Source organism: Malaya genurostris, chromosome 3 (genome assembly GCF_030247185.1).
Source record: "Malaya genurostris strain Urasoe2022 chromosome 3, Malgen_1.1, whole genome shotgun sequence".
Lineage (NCBI taxonomy): Eukaryota > Metazoa > Arthropoda > Insecta > Diptera > Culicidae > Malaya > Malaya genurostris.
In genome coordinates, this window is record NC_080572.1 from 118,797,989 (window position 1) to 118,819,055 (window position 21,067).

The 21,067-nt window shown below is 36.2% G+C and overlaps 1 protein-coding gene across 1 annotated transcript in view; it reads left to right on the forward strand.

The window, feature by feature from the left end:
- The window catches only part of LOC131434436 (hormone receptor 4-like), a 71,098-nt gene that overhangs the window by 24,118 nt on the left and 25,913 nt on the right, over positions 1–21,067 (forward strand). The window lies entirely within an intron of this gene.

Genomic DNA, 21,067 nt, shown 5'->3' on the forward strand with positions numbered 1-21,067 from the left:
AAATGCACGTGGGGAGGACACATAAGGTTTCTGATAACAAAATGCCAACAAAGAATAAATTTTCTTCGAACAATAACAGGGTCTTGGTGGAGTGCTCATCCGGAAGATCTAAAAAAATTGTATCAGACAACGATACTTTCAGTGATGGATGCGTTTGCTTTCGTTCTGCTGCAAATTTTCATATTATCAAACAGGAGCGAATTCAGTATCGTTGTTTGCGAATTGCTTTAGGCTGCATGCACTCGACACATACAATGAGTCTTGAAATGCTGGCGGGAGTTCTTCCATTGAAGGATCGTTTTTGGGAGCTTTCGTTGCGACTGCTAATAAGATGCGAGGTACTGAATCCCCTAGTTATTAATAACTTCGAAAGGTTAGTTGAGCTTCAATCTCAAACAAGATTCATGACTGTATATTTTAACCATATGTCACAGGAAATCAACCCTTCAAGATATATTCCTATCCGATTTTATTTTTCGACACATCCATGCAGCGCGAAGTGCGTGGAATCCCGGAACACCTACGCTCGATGGAAATCCCAAAAATATTTTCAAGTAAGTTCAGGCATATTGACTCTGAGAAAATGTTTTACACGGACGGATCGCGAATTAAAGAAGCGACAGGGTTTGGTATGTTCAACAATAATGTTTCGGCCTCATTTAGACTTCAAGAACCTGCATCTGTTTATATAGCAGAGCTAGCAGCAGTTCATTATAGTTTGAGTGTAATCGTCACATTAATTCCAAACCATTATTTCCTCTTCACAGATAGTCTGAGTGCAATTGAAGCCATTCGCTCAAACGCTGCTGGCAAAAATGAACCGTTTTTCTTGGGCAAAATAAAACAGTGTCTGAACGACATATTGGATAATAATTATCAAATCACAATAGTCTGGGTCCCGGCTCATTGCTCCATTCCAGGCAATGAAAGAGCCGATAGTTTTGCCAAACGTGGTGCTATTGAAGGTGAAATTTATGAGCGACCGAGTTTCAACGAATTTTATAGCGCGACTCGCCAAAGAACACTTGCCAGCTGGCAAGCTTCTTGGGATAGAGATGATGTGGGTCGGTGGATGCACTCAATTCCTAAAATATCGACAAAGGCATGGTTCAAGGGGCTTGATGTGAGTAGGGACTTCATTCGTGTGATGTCCAGACTCATGTCCAATCACTACACGTTAGACGCACATCTCCTTCGAATTGGACTTTCCGAAACTAATCATTGTGCTTGTGGCAAAGGCTATCGCGATATTGATCATGTCGTTTGGACATGCGTGGAGTATCGTGATGTCAGATCTCAACTAATAAATTCTCTGCGTACCCAAGGTAGACTATCCAATGTCCCAGTTCGAGACATTCTTGCTTGTCGTGACCTTTCTTACATGAAACTTCTTTATCATTTCATAAAGACAATTGAAGTTTCAATTTAATAATTGACCCTTTTGAGGGTTACTTCTGACTCCTACTGCGTCCATTAGTTCATCCAATAGCAAAATATTAATAAAAATGATGTGCTGATACAAACAAACTCAAAATAGGTTACGAAATCAACAACAAAATGTATAAAAATTTAAGCTTATCTTATAATTTATAGCATAAATAGCATAATTCGAACCAAGCGATATAATGTTCTTAAGTAGATTTAATAATAAATAACGAAATAGCTAATATGATATTTAAAATATAAGAGGAATATGTTTTATTAAACTCAAATCGCTGTGACTATATTAGTATTATATTAGGTTAAGAATTCTATGTAAAAGTGATGATACGGCGAAGAAAAACTTATGTAAATTGCCTTAAGAAATAAACGTATTCATGGAAAAAAAAACTTAAATCTTCCGATGAGTTCAAGTTATTCAACTTCTTCGAGCACCTGACTGCTTTAACAGTAACAATTGCACATTCTTTGCGAATTGGACATTGGTTCAAGGTCAATATGGTGCTGTTAAATGCTTACGAATGCTGTGTTATTTTCTTCTGTCACTAACTCTATACAGTATAACTCTGTTTAACCAAAAACTTGATTTAAGATGGTCAGTGAAAATTATTTAGGAATCGTATTATTTTTTGAAGCTCTCAAAGTTTATTTCTCATACTTCCATGGATTTGGTTAACGTATACAACCTGGAATCGCTGTGTTATGTCTAGATATGACGTACACTTGTCAACTCCTTCGTGGTGTTCAACGCCTTGAAACAATCGAACGCAAATTTTTACATTTCGCTTTTCCTCGTCTATCGTGGAGCCATCAAATTATCACATTCTTTGTACTCTCAAATTAATTTCTTTTTTCAGAATATTATTCTGAAGGGCTTTGTCGTGCGTCACAAAAATATCGAATATCAGGAAATTTACGATCTAATCATTTCCTCTATTAAAAAAAAACTTGAATAACTTAGGTAAACAATAACAATGTGGATAAATTATAGAAGCGATTTAAATCCTTTTAAATACATTTTATCATTTCAACAGTAAACCGCCGTAGTCTACCTATTTGATGAAATCCTTATAGATTCTACGATCGCGAAAGATAGGCTATAAAATGCAATTCGCATCCTCGTGTTTTGCTTGTATCGCAGAAGGCATTAGCACTCAGTCGAGGCTGTTCTATTCACAAATCATTAGACGATGAGGTATGAGATAGGAATTCGTGAGCACTTCTTTATATCCATTACTAATTATAATGTTTGAGGGAACGACATAATCAACGTTGATAATCAGTTTCTCAAATATTGGATCCACAAATAAGCTTTTAGACATTATTCTGAAATCGTGATTTTGTGTTCACAATTTAATACATCGAAGTGTAGTGCGATGAATGTCTATAAATAGTTGAAATCGTTTATAAAACAAACAACTTTTACCCACCTTTTAGTAAAAAAATCTTGTTCGTTCCGAGTAAATCCACAAATCGATGCCATATTCAAATTCATTATATGAAATTAACCGTAGCGCAGCAATATCAGTTGTCGTACTAGACAGAAATCCGAAGGGCCTATATCTGGGCTGTATAGCTGGTGAGATAGCTCTTCTTATATCAGCAGTAATTTAATTTTTGACAAAGTTAGCAATTTGCGGTCGCGCATTGTCGAGGCGCACGATGTCATTTTAATAACGTTTTACTCAAATGCATCAATGACCGTCGGTTTTCCTGAAATATTCATCCTCAGTCACAACATGATATGTATAAAGCTCTTTCGAGTATTTCACAAGTGAATGAACGTCTCTCGACATCTCCTTTTTAAATTCGCACGACATCCAATAACTTTGTTTGTTGGATTATTTCCTTTGAGACCAAATGAAACACTAATAAACTCTATTTGCATTTGAAAACTTTGTCCAATCAATATTCTTCGTTTTGGAATTTTTCTGGTCTTCACGTTCTTCCCACTCCCACTGCTACTTTTGAACATTCTGAATTCAACAATATTTGTATTTTTCTACTATTTCTATCCGGGTCGGTGGTCCAACGCATAAGGCACTGGTTTTACAAGCCAGTTGCTGTATGTTCAAGCTCCGACCTGAAAGGATGCCTAGTGTCCGTATGATCATAGCACCAGCTATATAGTGATTCTGTATGCTATGAATCGACTGCGAAGTTTTTCGAAACAAAAGATCAAAGGCCACAAAAGGAATGTAATATCAAGGCTTTGCTTATATTTCTACTGATATAGAATATTTCTTACAAACCTTTCAACTGCACAATAGTTCAATTGGCTTAACGATTTCCCCGGATAGAAAAAGCTACGAGTTCGATTCCCCGTCTCTGTAATTTTGTTTGCAAAGTTTTCCTTTCCATCTTAAGACAGCTCATGTCGTCTTAACAATAAAAGAAATTAATCCAGAAACAATCAGGATTTATTTTCCTTCGGAGTGGTTTAACCGAAATTGAAATTTTATTTCTTTAAAAAAGTTTTTGTTTATTTTTATTTGGTTATAATTTTCCACCAAAAAGGACAATTTCCATAATCAGTGAAGAAAACTTGAAGATTTTTTTCCAAATTGCTTCGTCGCTTTGAATGACGGAGATTTTTGACTACTATTTCCGGTACTTCCGGAACCAGGAACAAATAACCGATATCTCCAATATCAACTTTTATTACCAATATCTAACAAGACGTACAAAACATATGTTTTATATGGCTAGTTCAGAGGATTTTATTCGTTTTTACCTTATGGATAGAAACAAACTGCTGAAATGAATATTTTTCTGCTCATCGCCATGTAGTTTCGGAACCGGAAGTAGCATTGCTACACACTCAGTATTGCTATACGAGTATGCGAGACCTTTCATTTGAATCTACGTTTGTGAAAATCGGTTCAACCATCTACAAGAACATGGAGTTATTATTTTTTGCAATGTTTGCACATATCACCCTGTAACTCTGAAACCGGACGTCGGATCCGAGAAAAAATTAAAAACGTTCTATGGGAGAGTATGGCGTTTCATATGAGTCTAGGAAAACACACATATACACACGCACGTACAGACATTCTGCGATGAGCTGAGTCGAATGTTATATGACACTCGGCCCTCCTGTGCAAGACCTGTGTAACTTTCCACAGTGATTGCACAGCCTTTCTATATGAGAATGGCAAAATAGCCGTTAGGGGCTAAATTTTGCAAATATAGTGTATACGGTAGCAATTCGAATTGCAATTCATGGAATACAGTCATCGTGACGAACATTTTTCTCATATTTCTTCTGCTTAGACAAAACTGTGAATACATTTCCTTTTGATATTTTTGCATTGTCAGCTATCCCCTGCAATTTCACTTTTCGAATTTTCCGAATTGACCATTTAAGACGATCTCCGGAATAACCGGAACAGCCTCATTTGGGCCACGATTAAATTCCGCATGTTGAATGCACGATTTGCTTGAATCATATAATGCTTATCAAGCCTAGGGTTACCACCTCGCATGCATCCCTCACCCGGCAGCAATTTTATTTAGGAAAAAAAATCCTGCATTTGGTTTTCCAGCAATTCAAATTATGCATAAAATGGGCTCTATTACCTGATGCTAAAGAAATATCGGAGTACAAGTTATACCTCATTATATAGCAGAATATAACTAACTATGGATCTAATTGACGGACACTCAACGATGCTTGGGATATGCGCATTGTTTTGTCGAAGTGAGCTGATTCTTTGCTTAACAATTTTGCAGTCATTGAATGTATATTAGTGAAACTGATGTAAACAAATTGATAATTTATTTTCATGATAAAATTTCATTATTGATTCTCGTTGTGGTTATTATATATGCTTTTTAATTCATGTTTTGCATAGGGACTTTTTAGATTTAATCTCTTATTATTATGTAAAATCCTTCCTGGGCTGGTTTAAGGTACAAGTGGTCAAATACATGCCAAAAATAGCCAACCCACGTGGAAACAATTCGAAATTAAGAAAAAATCAAATGGTACCGATAATTTCAAGAGAAGATGGAGAACCGTCATCGCGGACGTATCTGAGGATACCGTACGGAACCAAATGGCTGGTATGACACATAAAGTGTCATTTAGGGGTTAGCCAAATTTTGTGCTAGAGCACATAACCTTTTTGATTATTTTTACGTTTCGTCTTTGACTCATCAGTGCAGAGCAGTTCAAATTGAACTGCTTAGTGCCAAACTCGGCAGTTCAATTTGAACCGCTAAGCACCGTAAAGTTTCTGCTACTTACAGAACACTTTTTGTTTTGCAACGAAGTGCAATGTCTTTTCTGACGTGCCGAACGAAAAACGAAAACGTGTTTTCGACTATTTCTGGCCGATGCAGGTTTGGCCATTCAGGGGTTAGCCAAATTTTGTGCTAGGGCACATAACCGTTTTGATTATTTTTACGTTTCGTCTTTGACTCATCAGTGCAGAGCAGTTCAAATTGTGGCCTGACATATTAATAAAAAGCAAAGTCTTGGCATAACATTTCTTTTGTGGAATTTGGCCTTTCTGTTTCAACAGATTTAGTGTACAGAATCATTGACATATTAATAACTGTTCCTAATTTTTATATAACTCTGTTATTCTGAAATGAACAACCGGTTATATATCAAGCAAAGTCTTTGTATTATTTTCGACAGACCTCGTAGCCAATTCTTAATACTACAGAACCATTGCATGACAAGTGCTACGATCTTTTCGACATTACCAATTCGTCCAATCGGGGCTCAAACTTACGACAACTGACTTGCTGGATAAGCTCCCTATACATTGAACCGTCGACTGTGTGTATGATATGATGTAACACTGAAAACCCGGGCAAACAGAGGGTTAAACTGGCATCTTGCAGAATGTAACCATGGGAAAAGGCTGATAATTGACCGGCCGTAACGCTCGTGCATACGATGTGTTAGGTTTCGATTAGGTTGATTCCTATACTATTTTATAAAGACTGTCCTAGAAAGTATGGACGCACTTTGATTTCGGTGTAAATAATTCACAAGTGTTGATATTCAAGTTTCATTCGATATACTGATAATATTAGACTACAACAAAGAATATCATTCTCAACATTTGCTACTTAGCCATTGTAGACTAGCTGGTGCACCTTCTTGCGAACGTTCCGACTTCTTAGCGACAAGTTTTGACACTTGTTTCCTAAGTGCCTTCGTTAATGCCCAAAATTCCTCAATTGGTCGAAGTTGTGGGCAATTTGGTGGATTCATGTCTTTTGGGACGAAAGTGACATTTTTGGTAGTATACCATTCTACCGTTTATTTCGAGTAGTGGCAAGAAGCAAGATCTAGCCAGAAGACAACAGGATCCTTGTAGCTTCGAATCATGGGTAGAAGTTTTGTAAACATTCCTTGATATATATTTCGCTATTCATTGAAGCAGTGGTGATGAATGGTTTCGAAATCTTACCGCAGCTACAAATTGCTTGCCAGACCAGACCATAGGTTTCTTACCAAATTTTTCGACTTCAATCGATGTCTCGAACTGGTGTAACACTTGCCCTTCTCGCACCGTATAATATTGTGGTCCCGGCAAGAATTTGTAATCAAGTTCCACGTAGGTTTCGTCGTCCATGATTATGCAGTTCGAATTTCCAGCAAGAATCGTATTGTACAGCTTTCGAACCCTCGGCCTCATCGATGCTTCTTGTTTCGGATTACGTTTTGGTTGTTTCTGCTTCTTATAGGTTCGAAGATTCAAACGTTCTTTAGCACGAAGAACATTTGACTTCGAAGTGCCCACTTTATTGGCCACATCCCGAACTGAAACCTCCTTCTTTTACTCGAATGCCTTCAGTATACGTTTATCCAACTGAGGGTTAGCAGTACCCTTTTTTTCGACCCGTTTTCGGTTTATCCTCAAAGGTGTTATCCTCACCGAACTTCCTGATTGCATTTCGCACGGCTTTTTCACTTACTCCTTCCTTTTTTGCTATCTTTCTCAGTGACAGTCCGCGTTCTGTGCACCATTTGTACATAATTTTTTGACGTTGTTCTGCTGAAAGTCCACACATTTCGAAACAACCTATGAAAACGAATAAACAACTGCATAAGTGGTTAGAGAAGAGTGTAAACAACAGGACGCAGCCATAAAAAATGACAGATTCTGAACCATTGCGAAATGGCAACGGTTTTTGGTTGCGTCCATACTTTCTGGGCAGTCTTTACATGAAGAGCAGTGTAAATGGAATATCAATTAACCCGGATATGAAAAGCTACAGGATCAAGTAACTTTTCGCTTATTTTCATTTCTATATTTTCATTATTCAGCTCTTTGTTGTCAATTTTTTTCGTAGGGCACTGATAAATGTATAAAAAAATACAAAAATACTATTGTAGAGTTAAATTTAATAATAATTCAACATAAAAGCTTATCGTTGTTGAACCGTCAGCTACCACTTTCAGTACTCCAATGAATGCAGAACGAATTTGCAATTATCGCAATTTGTTACTCCTGGTTTCGTATAGAAATTGGAAAAGCTAGACCACGGCGCATGTCAGACGTTGCTTGCCACAGACCGTACAAAGCTAAAACAGGAAAAACGCTGTCAAGGCACGATCCAATTTCAACCTCCCGGTAATGACCAATCTGAATTTTAGTGCAGCGAAACCAACACCCCTTCGAATAATGATGCATTTAACTGGAGTTGGACTCCACAAATATCCAACAACCAACCTTGGGTTGCATTTGCTATGATCAAGCAAAACAAATTCTATACCATCATGATTCGATTGCGATCCTATCTTCCTGTGCGTATCGTTCTAAAAGAAGTGGGATCGTAAGTAGCACAGGGTAAGTGCTGTTTATAATTGTTTCATCGACGAATGTGATTTTGGAACCGGTTTTGAACCTGTTAAGCTTGCGTTGAAAAGTAATACACAGTTCGAAAGGTGCGATTTTCCACCCACCCATAACCCATACTACTCAGAGACTTGCTGCATTCACTGCATTGCATTAGTAGACAGGCACTCATCAAAGCACTATGCACAATCCAAGCCGTAGTAGCCGATGGTAGAACGAAAACATCACCACCATCCGCCAATCATTCATTCTGCGAGGCAACAGCAAAAAAACATGGCGGCAATAAGAGTGCAAAGAGTGCAGAAGTTTAAAAATAAACATATAGGTATTCTCGACCACATAGCAAACGAGCAAGCCATAAACAAACAGGCAAACAGCGCAGCGGGGCAGACGTCGGAATATAGGTTAAATTTTGTGGTAGGTTAGTTATTTTGCACAAATAGTCCCCGCTTGCAAAGAGCTCGGCTGAGGTGGCGGCAGGCTGAGCCGAGCATGAAGAACGAAAATTTTACGACCTGCTCGTATAGACGATAGTGCAAAATATACAACGCTTTCAACAGGCGACGGAAGCCCGTCAGGGAATGTACACGAGAAAATAGGGCAAGTGAGTTCACTGTTCAGCCCTGTTTGGGATTTTGTTAAGGGTAACACTTTGTAATAACTGCATAGGTAATGAAACTACATTTAACGTTTGATCACCGGTAGTTTGTAGTTGTTTGCTGTTCCATCGGCCCACATAACCACTATGGGCTCGGTTATTGAGTTCCTCAAAGCTTATGTGTTTACATTCAGTGAGAAATTTTGTTTTAATCAGTTTTGTCGAATGTCGATTTCACAAAACACCATGATTTTCCATATTACATCTGAGTGTATACTTTGGAAAAATGTAGGAGCACTAGAAGTGTCCTCGTTTGTCGAAAATTGAAATTTTCCTGTCCGCATGGATGGTATAAGCATAGCACCGAAGAATGCTGTTACCTTGTTCCGTATAATTTATACTCATGGCTTGTATTTTTACCGAACAAATAAATTTGACAAACGCTTGAACTTTGTGCACATGTACATTTTTCCCGATAGCTAATGATTCCAGAATTTATCGATCGCTTTACCAACTGGTAACGTAAACGGTGACGTAAGAGTCCACACTGTAGAGCTCTAGACGTGGGTCAAACGAGATCGTTTGTGCCATAGTCATCCACTACATCAGCACCGGGTCTAGTGGGCACGGCGAGATGTGTATAATAATAGTAATAAAAAGTTAAAACCCGTCTTACTATTTCAAGGCGACTGCCGGTTGGGAAATACATTGGTGCAAGCGAAATTGTGCGACTCAACAAAATAATAGTTTTTCTACAGAAACATATTTTGTTTGGCCGTTGATTTGGTATTAGACGTACATTTCCTTTTACACATTTATATTTTAGAAAAGATTTGCGAAACCCCAATAAGATAAGAAAATTGATTCATAACATTGATTGAATTATCTTGATTTGGTAATATATTTTTTTAAACATTTATCTTTCAACAATTAAAATTTGTATTTGTCGCTTTGTTTGCAGTGTGTCTTGTCTGTCAGTGGATGTATGTGTTACGATTTCTCCTTAGCCTAAAAAACACTCCAGTCTTCAATGCAAATCAATTCAATTGAAGATCGCATCGATTTTTGTCGGAATTTCTTTATAATATTATGTGACATTACATCTAATGGTTCTATATTTGTGAGTCTGTGTAACTCATTTATACTAAACCAGGGAGAACGCTTCAAAATCATTTTCAGAATTTTATTCTGAATCCTTTGAAGCGTTGATTTGGTATTAGACGTACATTTCCTTTTACACATTTATATTTTAGAAAAGATTTGCGAAACCCCAATAAGATAAGAAAATTGATTCATAACATTGATTGAATTATCTTGATTTGGTAATATATTTTTTTAAACATTTATCTTTCAACAATTAAAATTTGTATTTGTCGCTTTGTTTGCAGTGTGTCTTGTCTGTCAGTGGATGTATGTGTTACGATTTCTCCTTAGCCTAAAAAACACTCCAGTCTTCAATGCAAATCAATTCAATTGAAGATCGCATCGATTTTTGTCGGAATTTCTTTATAATATTATGTGACATTACATCTAATGGTTCTATATTTGTGAGTCTGTGTAACTCATTTATACTAAACCAGGGAGAACGCTTCAAAATCATTTTCAGAATTTTATTCTGAATCCTTTGAAGCGTTTTCTTCCTGGTGGAACAACAACTCGACAATTAGGTTTTATCGCTAAAATCGGACGGGATTTTAAAGATCCTCACTGTTTGAAGGCGTTATATTGCTCGCTAGTTCGGCCTATACTTGAAAATGCTAGCATAGTTTGGAGTCCATATCAGCTAGCTTTGAGTTTACGAATTGAACGCGTGCAGCAAAGATTTGTTCGACTTGCTCTAAGAAACCTTCCCTGGCAACATCTGCATGATCTTCCACCGTATCCCGATCGCTGTCGTCTGATTGGTCTGGACTCACTGGATCGGCGCAGAAAAATTCAGCAAGCAATTTTTGTTGCAAAAATATTCAACGGCGATATTGATTCTCCGAAGCTCTTATCTAGTCTTGACTTCCGTGCTTCACAACGATCACTACGTTCTACTGGTTTACTTCAACCGAGATTTCACCGAACGACGTTTGGATTCTATGAACCGATAACAGCATGCATCAGAACATTTGGGACTGTTGAACACCTCTTCGATTTCGGCGAACCTACTCATAAATTTGCACATAAAGTGTTACGATCCACATTTTTATAACTTGACTACATCATATTCATAAGACCTTTTATTGTCGGATGAATTAAAAATAAATAAATAAATAAACTCGACCAAATTGGTACTGCATAAAGCATGGCTGGTCTGAAAATTTGTTTATAAATTAACAATTTGTTTTTTAGACAGAGCTTAGAATTTCTGTTTATAAGAGGATATGAACATTTCATATATTTATTACACTTTGCCTGGATTCCTTCAATGTGATCCTTGAAAGTGAGTTTTTTGTCATACGTTGAACCTAAGTATTTAGCTTGATCAGACCATGTCAATTCCAAGCCATACAATTTGTTTGGTTTAAGAAAAGAAGCTCTTGGTTTATGAGGAAAGATAATTAATTGCGTTTTTGCAGCATTGATTTTCCATTCTGACAGATAATCACTGAAAATATTTAAACTTCTTTGTAGGTGAATGCAGATCACTCTTAGATTTCTACCTGTGGCTAACAGACTTGTGTCGTCACAGAATAGCGATTTCTGACAACCAGCGGGTAGATTTGGAAGATCAGAAGTGAAAATATTATACAAGATTGGAGCTACGCTCGAACCCAGCGAAACACCGGCTCGTACGGGTAGCAATTCAGATTTACAATTCTGATAGCTAACCTGAAAAGTACGATCAATTAAATAATTTTGAATCATTTTGATCAAATAAATAGGAAACTGGAAATCATTTTTGCTATTAAACCTTTGTGCCAAACACTGTCGAATGCTTTTCTATGTCTAGAAGAGCAACTCCAGTGGATAACCCAGAGGATTTTTTTGCTTTTATCATGTTCGTTACTCTTACAAGTTGATGAGTAGTTGAATGTTCATGACTGCTCTGGTAAAAATTGAATTCTCATTTATGTGAGACATCATTCTCAACAAGATAATTTTTTTTCAAAAAGTTTACTGATAGAAGAAAGTAAGCTAATTGGTCGAAAACTTGATGTTTCTGCTGGGTTTTTATCAGGTTTGAGGATAGGAATTACTTTAGCGCTTTTCCATCTTTTTGGGAAGTAAGCTAATGAAACACACTTGTTGAAAATTTTAACCAGGAGTCTCAAGGCGACATCGGGAAGATTTTTAAGAAGCATAATTAAAATTCCATCATTACCAGGAGCCTTCATGTTTTTAGGTTTCCTTATAATTGACTAAATTTCGTCAAAATTCGTCTCAATAATGTCATCTTGTGATAACACTTGAGTTGAAATATGATCATATTTCAGTGAGACTTCATTTTCAATAGGACTCACAACCCAACTAACCAAAAGATCGGATAAAAGGGACTGATTTGGCTTAAGCAGCCCTCAAAGTTCATCAATAGCATTCTAAGGAGCCCATTTTTTAAGTAATTATGCACACTTGAAAGTTCGCGCGACGCAACCGAACGAACTTCTAAACAGCTTATAAAATACATTGTTCAGCTTCTATACAGCGAAAAAGTTCACGCGGAACTTGTTCTGTACTTTCAAGTTCTCAAAAGTTCCGCATGTACTTTTAAGCAGCAAAAAAGTGGATTTTTTAAGTAATTGTGGAACTTCTGGTTGCTTGGGAACGTTCCTATTAAAATGTGGACACTCTCAAACTGCTAAGCAAGTTTTTGAGCTTTTTCGCCATTTGTAAGAAGTATTTGATTTCCTTCCTTGAGAGCAAGAATTGGTTTCATAGGTTTCTTAAGAACCTTAGAAAGTTTCCAGAAAGGTTTAGAATAAGGTTTAATTTGTTCAACTTCTTTAGCGAAATTTTCATTTCGCAATAGAGTAAATCTATGTTTAATTTCTTTTTGTAAATCCTTAACTATGTTTTCCATAGCAGGATCACAAGAACGTTGATATTGTCGTCGACGAACATTCTTCAATTGAATGAGCAGTTGAAGATTGTCATCGATGATAGGAGAATTTAGTTTAGTTTGAGCTTTGGGAACTGAAAGATTTCTAGCTTCGATAATGTAATGATTCAAATTATCTATTGCTGTGTCGATGTCCGCAGAATTTTCTAAAATAGTTTCATGATCCACATGATTTTCAATGTGAGATCTGTAATCCAATCAATTAGCTCTATGATAGTTGAATATAGAACTAATTGGATTAATTAAAGCTTCGTTGGAAAGTCTGAATGTTACAGGAAGATGATCTGAGTCAAAGCCAGCATGTGTAATCGGTTCACTACAAATGTGACTTTGATCTGTTAGAACCAGATCAATTGTAGACGGGTTTTTCACGGAAGAGAAACAAGTCGGATTACTGGGATGAAGAACTGTGAAGTAACCAGCTGAGAGTTGATTATGAAGTATTTTACCATTACTGTTATTTTGCCTACAATTCCACTGGACATGCTTAGCATTTAAGTCCCCTATTACGAAAAATTTCGGACGATATCTTGTAAGTTTTTGCAAAACGCCTTTAAAGAAATTTAATTGTTCGCCGGTGCATTGGAATGGCAAATATGCTCCAGCGATGAAATAAATTCCATGAATGGTTTCAACTTCGATTCCCAAGCTTTCAATGACTCTAGTATTGAAAGAAGGTAAAATTCGATGTTTATTTTGCCGTAGGACAAAAATGGCAACTCCACCATCCATTCCAGTGAACCTGTCAAATCGATGAACCACATAATGTGGATTACTTTTAAATTTGACATTTGGTTTAAGAAAAGTTTCTGTCACAATGGCAATATGAATTTTGTGAACTTTGAGAAAATTATAAAATTCATCTTCACTCGATTTTAAAGATCGAGCATTCCAATTTAAAATATTCAAATAATTATTTAACATCACTTTTAAATTTTAAATTCATTATAATATTATTTGCAAATTGCCATCCGATTTGAAATGCTTCAAAAAGTGATGAAGTCGAATTCATTCGGATGATCATTTGAAAAAGTCGATCTTGTAGGTAGATCATTTTATTTTCAGTTATATCGCCTAAATCAACTTCATTTAAAGAAGCGAAGGGCATTGAAGGAATATTTGTAGGTAGACTGCCATTAGAACTGCCATAAGAAGAAGATGATTTGGCCGATCTACCTATTAATAAATTGTTTTCGTTAGAAGATGAACTGGAAGGCGTTCCTGTGTTTTGATTATTTACATTAGAAGAATTAAGTGGTAGATTTCGACCTGTTACACTAGCGTAACTGACATTAGAAGAAGATGATGACGAGGTCGATCTGCCTGTCAATAAATTGTTTTCGTTAGAAGACGAATTGGAAGGCGTACCTGTTTTTTGTTTTAAATTCGAAGAAATAAGTGCCGTAGAAGAATTAGGCGTGGCATTTGTAACTGTTTTTTGATTTTCAGGTATGTTCTGTAAATTTAAGGTCGTTGATTTGACTTGTTGTCTAAGCGAACGAGCGTTTAAAGTTTTTTCCCTGACAAGACATTTCAAATAATTGGATATATGATTTCCATCGCAATTTGAACATGAAAATCGATCAGTGGTTTCATTCATTGGACAAACGTCTTTCGAATGCGATTTAGCACAATTCAAACACCGTATATCCATATAACAATTTTTGGTTCCATGGCCGAAGCCTTGGCAACGACGACATTACGTTAAGTTTGCAATATGATTATGCCGTTTAGAATGTTCCCAATGGATTTTAATGTGGGAAATTAAACGTACTTTTTCTAAAGTTTTCAAATTGTTTACATCACTTCGATTGAAGTGTATTAGGTAAAGTTCATGGGAAATACCAGAGCGTGGTTTAGAAGTACCATTCGCTCTTTTTTGTTCATAAGTATTACTTGGGAATGGGCAAAACCAAGCAATTCTTTTAGTTCATTTTTAATTTCATCAGTACTTTGATCATTTGATAAGCCTTTCAAGACAGCCTTGAAGGGTCTGTCTGATTTTATATCATATGAATAAAATTTATGAAGTTTCTCGGACAAATATCGGATAAGACGTTCGTAATCTTCCAATCCATCAACCAAGACTCGACATTCTCCTCTTCGTCCGATTTAAAATTAGACTTTTACTTCCGGGAGAAAAGTAGAAAGCTCAGTACGGAATGCTTTGAAGTCGGAAATCATCACCGTCACTGGTGGCATAGATTGTTGTTTCTTCCCAGAACGACAAGCGTCCATTTTGGGAATTTTTGAAGAATTTTCTTCTATGTCGCTACAATCGGATTCAGGAAGAATCTCGTAAATATTGTTAGACGGCATAGGATCAACGGAAGGAAAATCCGTCCGTTGTCTTTTATTTTTACATTTAGATTCTATAAGATCGTGAATGTTATTAGAAAAATGTTGAATAACGTATTGTGATTTATTTTGTATTGAGTTATTTTCATCCTTAGGCTTGTTGCCTTTCCGGTTGGACGCAGGCATTTTTGAAATGAATGAAATTTGAAATTAAATTAACTAGGCTAAATTAGTCTTCGATTAGACTCCTAGTTTGGAAAAGTCTTGATAAAGACTGATTTTTTGGTAGTCTTAATAAAGACTGATTAGTTCGAAGAATAGTTCTTTGAATAACTAGCCTTAAAAAAGGCTGATTAATTTCTTAGTCTTGGAAAATTATTTTTTTTATTTATTTATTTATCTATTTCTTTCCATCTGACCTGGGCTGATTTCAATGGAGTTTTTGGTGGAGTGGGAAAAGCCCATTTGAAATTCATCAAATGCGCGTAAAACCCATCATCTTTTTAACGTTTTACATATTTGTTTACATAGTTACAATTCAAAACCATTAGCCTAACGAATAAAGGTACAAGAAATTCCGCGCTCTTAGCGTTCTTAGAGGGGCATTGATACATATTTGCGAGAGAATTTCAGGAGCATCAATTTGTCCATTCAGCAATTTCGCTATAAATACTGCTCTGAGTATATTTCGTCGTTTGTCTAGTGTGTCCATGTCGAGCAAACGACAGCGCTCAATGTATGGTGGAAGCTCTAACGGATTACGCCATTGCAGAGATCTAAGAGCAAATCGCAGGAATCGTGATTGAACTGCATCAATTCTATTGATCCAAACACTGGCGTAAGGACACCAAATATGTACTGCGGCTTCAAGGGTAGACCGTACTAACGCGTAATATAACGCTCGCAAGCAGTATGGATCAGTAAACTCTTTGGCGATCCTCACGATGAAACCTAGGTTTCTATTTGCCTGAGCAATTATATGTGAGTAGTGATGTCTGAAGGAGAGCTGAGAATCAAGAAGCACACCCAGATCTTTGAAAACAGTTACTCTTTCAAGTGTTTCCCCAGAAATAGTGTAGTTCCAGTCTATCGGGCTTTTCTTACGTGTGAAAGAAATCACAGAGCAGTTGGACACACTTATAGTTGAGAGGTTGAGATTGCACCATTCACAAAAATTGTTTAGGTGCTGCTGAAGTTCCATGCAATCAGCTGTCGATTGCACAACAAGAAACAGTTTCAAATCGTCCGCATACATAAGTCTGCATCCTGGTGGAACGACAAAAGAAATGTCATTAAAAAATAATGTAAACAGCAATGGTCCGAGATTGCTTCCTTGAGGAACACCTGATTCGTTAATGAAGTTTTGTGACTCGACATTTCCTAGCTTCACTGATAAAATTCGGCCTACGAGATATGATTTAAGCCACTGAGAGAAACTAGACGATACACCTAGACGCTCCAGTTTCGTAATCAAGAGCGTATGATTTACACGGTCAAACGCTGCTCTCAGGTCGGTATATATTGTATCTATCTGTGATCCAGTTTCAATGTTCTTAATACAAAGGGAACAAAATTGTGTCATGTTAGTGATTGTAGATCTGCCTGGATAAAAACCATGCTGATCATTAGAGATATATGGCTTTGTTTCACGAAATAAAACGTTTCCCACTAAAATCTCCAACAGTTTTGATCCAGCACAGAGATAAGTTATACCTCGGTAATTTGTAACATTCTGTTTGTCTCCTTTTTTGAAGATCGGGAACATGTACGATTTTTTCCAGCATGCAGGAAACCGTGACTGCGACATTGATTGGTTGAAAATTAATTTGAGGGGCGCACACAGTGCTCTTGAACATCTTTTCAATACTATAGACGGAATTCCATCTGGCCCAGCTGATGTGGAGGATTTCAACTTACTTATTGCCGCCAGAATATTCTCATCAGAAAATTAGAATATCATTCTTTGTATAGCCTTGAGAAAGGCTGACTAATTGTTAGTCTTTAAAAAGACTGTTAATGATTCAGGTAGCCTTGAAAAAGACTGAAGCCTTGAATAAATGAAACTCTAGGTAGCCAGAAAAAATTCCAGGAGCAAAGAGCTATACGCGTGCGGTGCGAACGACTGTTCAACACCGACTGACAATGCAAACGTTATATCTGTGAAGTGCTTTGCAGTCCTCGTTACAAATTCCAGACAAACAGAAACTTTTGCCACAAATCAATATCAATCACTGATATTCGAAGACAATAATTTAAACGTATAGTTTTTTTTGGTGAGCTTAACAATCGAGCATTTGCTGATATTTAGCGTCATTCTATTTATCTCACACCGAAATTGACTCTGAAGGGAAAAGGCATCTTTAGGAGTCTTGATAATTTTGAACATGTTCACGTCGTTGAAATACAGACGAAGCATCAGTGATCCGAGATGACTTCCTTGTGAGATACCAGAATAAGTAAAAAAAACCTAGAAACTTTATGTTGAAACCGAAGCCAATTCTTTATTTGATTTGAATGATCTAAACTTTTCGCTGGAGTTTCTGAAACTATTTTTCCCCGACGGCTTCAAGCTTTTACCTCATTCTTTCAGAAACAGTTGGATATATTTTCTAACTGAAGTGACACGATAATCAGATGGTATTGAACGCTACAAAGTGCTACGTTCACTCACCCTCTCTTAAGCGCACAACAATTATATATGACTACATCATTATTAGTAATGTTATCGAAAGAAAATTCTCAATCTGATGTGATCGGAACCTATCCAATACAAATTTGTTCACTTCCCAGCAACCAGAACCTTTTTAAGCTAATTGATCTAATTGATTCCGTTATCCATCCATGGGGTTGGACAATTTTTATATAACTCCAGAACCGGATGTCGGATCCGGAAAAAAAATTCATACCATTCAGTGAAATCTATTAATTAAACAGAAACTTGTTATTTGCTCAGCCATCTCTGAGAAATTGTTGAAATTGTTTGGCCATAAATTGACATGCGTGATAGAAGTATTTACTGACTAGTTTTGAGGAATATGCTACATATTACATCCTCAAATATAAAAACAAACTCATAAAATTGTAATTTCTATCGATCACGGACGAAGTTAAACAGCAATTTAGGGAACCTTTCATTTGAATTGTACCCTCTAACTCGCAAGCCCTAACATTTCTTACACAGTTTATCGTTACATCAGAACGCAACGACAGAATGCATTCGGTGATGCAGTAAAACGTAAAGTATTGAGCTGCTCGATGGCCTGCAAATGAGTTGAAATAGTTCGATTTTATTCCATTTGTGTTTAAAATTACTTTTACAAAGTTAGAGGGTTTAGTTCGTAAAAATTTGTTTGTTATTAAAATCTAAGTTTTTCAAAATAAGTCACTCAAGAGAAAAGGAAGTGTAAAAATAAGTAAAACACTTGCTTTGTACTGTTTTCAAGGAACTTGTACGTTTCAGCCTTTTTTTAAAGATATATTTATTGAGGCACAATTCAGTTAGCTGTATGATACCGATTTTGCCTCGAAGCGATCGATATTCTTATACCAATGATATTTTCGGAACAGTGATACTTATAAGCTGTTTTTATGCACTATTTTTAAAACTGGGTAACAAGTCAATATATCTTACACTCTTGTTAATCCTAACTTTGTAACTTATCAATAAGAATCATACACTCTTATACTAACTTGACAATTTGGCATTAAATATCATACACTCTACATCAGAACCAGACATAATAATTCAATTCCATAACTTTTCTATATGGGAAAGCAGACATTCGATGTTTTTTTTTGTTTCGATTATAGAGGTTTTAACCTTAAGGTCATTCGCCTCTTCGGGTCAGAAAAATTGTCTGATCCTATGTGCGGGGTTGGGAATCGAACCCAGGTGGGCTGTGCGAAAGGGCATCGACTTACCTATCACGCTATACCCGTCCCCGACATTCGATGTATTTAATCCTTATTTTCTATCCTAACGTTTAATTTTAGTCGTTCCTTTGACTCAGAACAGATCGATTACAGAATTACGATTGCAATTCAATTGAAATCTTAATATTTTCTGCCTCGGCCTACTTTACTAATACACGGAGAATTCCCAGATCACAAAATTGCAATATTGCATTTGTTGTTACACATGCTAGTGTTTTCAACTAGAATTATGTTGATTTAACTAACATATTTGTTGATTTTTCCATAACCATCTAGGTAAACAAATTCCTGTTTTCAAAGGTTGTCAGTAGATTGAGAACGAAGACAGCAAAACGCAAAACAAAACAAAATTCCAGATTAATTCCATCTTAGGAACTATCGTTATATTTCTATATCATCTGTTAGTTTAGTGTTTGAACGGTGTATTTCACTACCCTTGAAAAACTATTCTGATTCAATGAAACTTTTGGAAAATATTCTAGTCTAGCTTCTATTTCTTGTCTCCCAAATGAAAACTGTATTTAATTAAATTCCATCGCGACAACAGTAACATATTTATTGTTATAAGCAATTTAGTTCAAATTCAAAACTGCATAATAACATATTTATTGTTATAAGCAATTTAGTTCAAATTCAAAACTGCATAATTGAATAAATCAATTGGTACACTTTTCATGCATACATGTAACTGTTGGGAATGTGTCATCGAGCAAATGGCACCTTTGGTGAAACGATTCATTTTCCGTTTGGGGTGTATATCATTGTAGCACAACAGTATTATCCGTTTGTACTGTATGTCATTGCTCGATTTGCATGGATGTCTTTGCTAAACTGCTCAATCAAAACTGACAGTTTAGAATAAATCAAAACTGACAGTTTAGAAAAAAGTAATATTTTTGCTGTTTTGCGATCGCGGGCTTTTCCGTGTAGATCGGATATACGATTCAATTGCCTGTCAAAGTTTCGATGTACTGGTAATGTATAAACCTCTTTGATATGCCATTGTGGTGTATAGAAAATACCATCATCGATGTAAAAGTAAGTTAGAATGCCTAGATTTTTCAATGAATTATACAGCATATTTAAATTTACGCTTCGTTTTACTTCTAAATTATATTGAAAAGTAAAGATCTGAGGAGTAACTTTATATTCAATTTCCTTTTCCAAATATGTGCATGAAAATAGATTGGATCACATTTGGGTGATAAAAAGTCGAATAATCGGTAAAATAATATGGCGAGTCTACTATTGAGATGACTATTGATACATTAACCCTACACAGATAAAAATTTTACATCTATTTTCATGCACATATTTGGATCAGGCAAATAAACATAAAGTTACTTTACAATTCTGTACGTTTCAATATAATTTAATCGCAAAACTAAACGTTAATAGAAAGGTAGAATTCTATTCATTGAAAATTCAATGCAATCCAATATTGTTTTGCCACGATGATGGTTTTCAACCAATTTTTCGATTCAACCCATATCTATTCTATTGATTTACATCTCGTGTAAATTTTATTATTTCTTTCTGTGTATATCCACAAAGTATTTGTGGGTTACTTCTTCCGTTTAATTTAGGAACCATTAAATGGTATATTTATATGACAATTTAGTAAATAATATTAAACTGATCAATTTGGGACGGGTGTAGCGTAATGGGTAAGTCGATGCCTTTCACGCAGCCCACCTGGGTTCGATTCCCAACCCCGCACATAGGGTCAGAAAGTTTTTCTGGCCCGAAGAGGCGAATGCCCTTAAGGTTAAAACCTCTATAATCGAAACAAAAAAAAACTGATCAATTTGTACGAATTGTTTCTCATAATTGTATTTTAAGTCAAATCAGAATCATGTCCAAATAAAAAAAAAACTACATTTACGGCGTGAATGGATATGAAATAAGACAAATCTCAAGCCCGAATCG